The sequence below is a fragment of the Pygoscelis adeliae genome, unplaced genomic scaffold (genome assembly GCF_000699105.1).
Source record: "Pygoscelis adeliae isolate BGI_AS28 unplaced genomic scaffold, ASM69910v1 Scaffold99, whole genome shotgun sequence".
Classification (NCBI taxonomy): domain Eukaryota; kingdom Metazoa; phylum Chordata; class Aves; order Sphenisciformes; family Spheniscidae; genus Pygoscelis; species Pygoscelis adeliae.
Genome location: NW_008825493.1, coordinates 1,302,345 through 1,306,896, shown reverse-complemented (window position 1 = coordinate 1,306,896; position 4,552 = coordinate 1,302,345).

The following is a 4,552-nucleotide window of genomic DNA, read 5'->3' as shown; positions in this document are numbered from 1 at the left end:
CCAGGGCCAGCACGCAGGCAGCGCAGAACTGAGCATCAGCAACAGGAGAATTACAAAAGCCTGATTTTATGTCAACTTAAACTGCTGTGATGCTGCACCTCCTCTCTGAATGTAGAATGCTAATAGGGATGCTATTTAGGGATGGGATGAGAGGGTTAAATTTAATGGTGTTTTAAAAATCAGTGAAATCTAATTTAAGACTACCGTAAACCAAAGTTCCTTAATTAGCATAATTGCACAGTGTCAAGACAGGGCTGAGCTAAGGTAATTTGAAAAGGTAGCTATGTTTCTTACATCTTAACATGCTCAGATCTATAAAATGAAATGAGTACTTGTTTCCTCTGGGAAAACTGTATCACTTATCTTTTAAACTCAGTGAACTGATTTTTTTTTATATATATGTATGTATGTGTATATACACACACACATATATAAAAAAACATTCAAACTTTATCTAGAATTACCATGGATTTTCCTCTAGAGAATTCTATTCAGAGATGAGGTGATCGCTTGTATCAGTTGAACAGCATGGATGGAAAGGATGTGGGGAGGAAATACGCAATACAGGCTTTACAAATGATACAGGCCATTTAAAGTGTGTAAATGAGAAGCTCTAGTATCATCCTTCCTGTCCTGACTCCACTCATACAAGTACTCTGTAGCGAACTGTAAAAGAACTGGTGAGTTTTTGACATCAAGATGAAAGACAACAAATGATGAGATTAAATCAAGTGAAAGTCCATCTTAACAGAAGGTAACTTTTTCTTCCAGGAAAGCTAATTTGTGCTCAGTCTATTGAGGGTGGTTTGAGTTATACGTAAAGCAAAGTAAGCAAATAGTTGAGAAGACTGTTTTGACAGAAGATCACCTATTAACCTTTTCTGCCCCAAACTGAAGTGCTATAGAAAGTTTTGTCCATATTAAAATATTATTGATGTTATGATTCAGAAAAATGTTTCACTTATTATAATGCATAAATAACTTCTCATGAAATTAACAAAATTTGTAGACTTCATTAGCATTACTCAACACCTGACAGAATTTAAACAAATGCATCTTTAACGGGATCCTTTAAAAGGGTCTGGAAGCTCACTGCAGAGCAACAAGTATTTCAAGTGCTGTTATGGTCTGAAAAGTGCCTTCAACAGAATTCTGTATAATAGATCTCCAATAACCATGCAGTTATAGGTATCTTTGTTTTTTTGTTTGTTTTTTTTTTAGCTACTTCTGGTAGTGCTGTAGCACAAGGGAGTAGTTGAGATGAAGTTGAATTGATTGTGGACCTGTAGACTAAACCAAACTTGACGTTAAGCTTGCATATAAACTTGCTACAGGTTAAGGCCTATCTGTTTAATGCCATTAGACTGAATTCTCCCTTCTTTCTTTCCAACTGATCAATGGAATGTCACATATTTATTACATTTTAATTTTTCCAAGCCTTCCAGAGCCTCTTAATTCTTCCGAAGATGTAGAAAGGCAACTAAAAGCAACCTTTTGGGTTGCCTTTAGATTCATACAGAAGCTAATTATGCTTTTTTACAGCTGACTATTAAACAAGCAAACAAACAAAACCAAAACAACCAAACAAACCATTTTATCAAATCACTAGTTTTCAGCCTGAAGGCCCAGGGGAGCACAGAAAGTACTGAAAGCTGCAGTACCTATTTATGCTCCCCATACCTGTTCTACCCTCTTGGCTATGCCAGAATAACCACTGTTGATTCAGTTTGAGAAGTCTGTATTTACTGATCTGCTGGGTTATTCTGGACGTGAATCGGTTCCCACGTAAACTTAGGCGTTGGTCAGTTTGAGGTTGTGGTTTTGAGATAATCTAGTGGCTCCCTGCTGCTGAAGGGCACTTGCAGAAGGAAAGGTCTGACTTGGGCATCAACAGGGGGTAAATTAGGAGACTTCTGTGGGGAAAAGGATGGGGAGGGAATGGAATGGAGTGGGGTGTGGTGACAGGATGACAGGAACTCTTTTTTTGGTGATGCAAACACTTAAGCGGTGCGCTGTGGCATGTAAACCTGACAACACACCAAGGGAAGGAGAACGCCTGGGGCTGGGGGCTGCTGAAGTTGGCGTTGAACGCTCATGGAACTCTGCTCTCCTAAATGCAAGCCTGTTATCAGCAGGTTCACTTGTTTTTGGAAAGTATTTTCAGGACTGTGAACTAGAAGGAGAAAAATAGGGATCTAACAACCACTAGGATGTTCAGTCTTTTTTCCCCCAAAACCTATCAGTATTGCATATCCTTTCAAGTACTGTTTTTAAAAAAGAGATTCTAACTGTGAAGTTTAGAGATTGTTTGGCCTTTCATATTTGAATTTGTAATTGTTCTTCTAATTTGTGTATATTTGCACTGGAATTATTCAGTTGTGGCTAGATACTTTTGCGCATTGGATATTCAGATGAGCATTTTATTGCAAGATATTTTTACAAGATTAAAAAAATGTAAAACAAATATTATTGTAATTTGTGAGTACGATGGGCCACAACAGGTTACTGTAAGCGAAGCCTTTTTTAATTTCAGACTATCTCCACAATCATATTCTAATAATGTTGCTTTGGTTTGCCAAATAATGCCTTTACTATGCGCTTTTATGAGGCTTCCTGAAGATATTAGGGCTGTCCTAATACTCTTCTGTATCAAGCTCACATTAAGGTCAGGATTTTTTAAGAAACAATATTCAGCAGCAGATGGAGATAAAACACTTTGAGCAGTGTTTATTAAACAGCCACTGTTTGTAGGTGTAGAGTGTGGTAGAAACAGTAATATAACTTTCAAGGATGTATATAGTCCTGGTATAACGCAGAAGAGGTGCCTGGCAGCATCACACGCATGTACGTTTGGCAGATGTATGCTAATGTGAGAGATTAAGCCCTGGAGATGAAGCTTTTTTCAGTTCTCACTATACAGTAGGGCTTGCTTTTGACTTTATTCTCTTCTTTTAAGACGCATGAACAAAGAATGTTTCTTAGTAGGCAGACTTTGTCACTGGTATTTAGATCTCAATAGCTCCAGTTGTGAACAAGCTCAGTAATGTTCAAGAATTCCTTTCCAACCTTCTCCCCAAAACTTCTCATAGCGTAGTCTAAAGAAGTCCAAATATGTTGCGGATGTAAACAGTATTGGGACCTGCAGGCTTTGGGCTTTTTCCTTCATGAAAATATTTATGTAAGTTTTTTCATATTTAATGGTAACATCTGATATTGGGAGCAAGAGCTACCTGTTTTAACAAAGTAACTAAATGTTTTTCCTAATGAGTTATTGTGCAGCAGTTTTGTGTTGAAACTGAGGCATCATAACTAGTGTCACAAGTAGCTCAACATGGTTCTTTGCTTGCCTTACAAACAAGCTAACAGAAGCAGTATCTTGGAGAAGAGTCATTGCTACAATGACAGTGCTATCTACTTGTAGTGGGGTACTTCATAGAGTAACCGTGGAGATATTCAAGTAACATGGCAACTATATGGGACAGGTCTGAAATTATGCATTAGGTATTCTCAAGCAATCAACCTGCTGCTTGTCTTATTTTCCTGAATGCGAATATCTAGGGCCCGTACTTTAAATCAGCACTTGTAACTCTTCTTTACCTCTCACAATATATTGACAAATTTATATTATTTTAGCACTCGAACAAATTTATCTTCAAGAGCTTCAAAACAGGAAAGTATGCTCTTTAACTTCACCTTGTTTAGCTGAGGAATTCAAGAGGCATGCTATTACGGGTTGGGAGATTTAATTAAAATGTTTAAAATTTAGTTCTGTTAAATGCTTCTTATGAACTGACAAAGACTGATTTTGGTTTCTTCTGCTGCTTAAGAAAAACAAAGCCAAGGTGACAGGTCGTTAATCATGAGATGTCAGTGCAATTGTATTCCTCCAACCATGCTGTCATGCTCCTTTAGAAACAGGGTGTAAAGCCTACAATTAGCGTGCCTCCATCAGATTTTGACCTTGAAAGTCAAAAGGCATTTTGGTCTTACTAGTGCTGCACATCATAACTTAAATATAAAATTTGTTCTCTCAGTGGAAATTACTTTTATTTAAAAACTTCCTCAGCCTTGGAGTTGTAGTTTCAAATACTACTCCTTTGGTGTCTAGGTAAACATAATTGAACTGGTGAAGCTTTTTTTTTCCACAGTACTTAACTAGTGATAAGGGTTGCTGGTTACATGATTAGTTGCTAAAACCAGGTTTTGAAAGTAGTCACTTGGAAGTATTTAAGATTTTGTATTGAGTCGTCCTCCTCCCCCCCAGCATTTGAAAGAACACGATAATTTGTCTGGTGATTTGATACTACCCAGACTACAAGTCTAGCCTGGGTATACTGTAACCCTAAAAATAGCAGCTACTCCATGTGCGCGACGCTCGCTTTCATGCAAGTAGTGCTTCGGAGACACGCAGCACTGGGGGCTGCAAAGGAAAACTCTGAAGCGAGTGGGTGTGAGGGGATTGTATTCCCACGACCAGCCCAGGGCCCGGGCCCCGAGGGCCGGGTTTGGCTCCCGGTCCTGGCACGGAGGCCGGCGGGGCCGAGGGCACGGG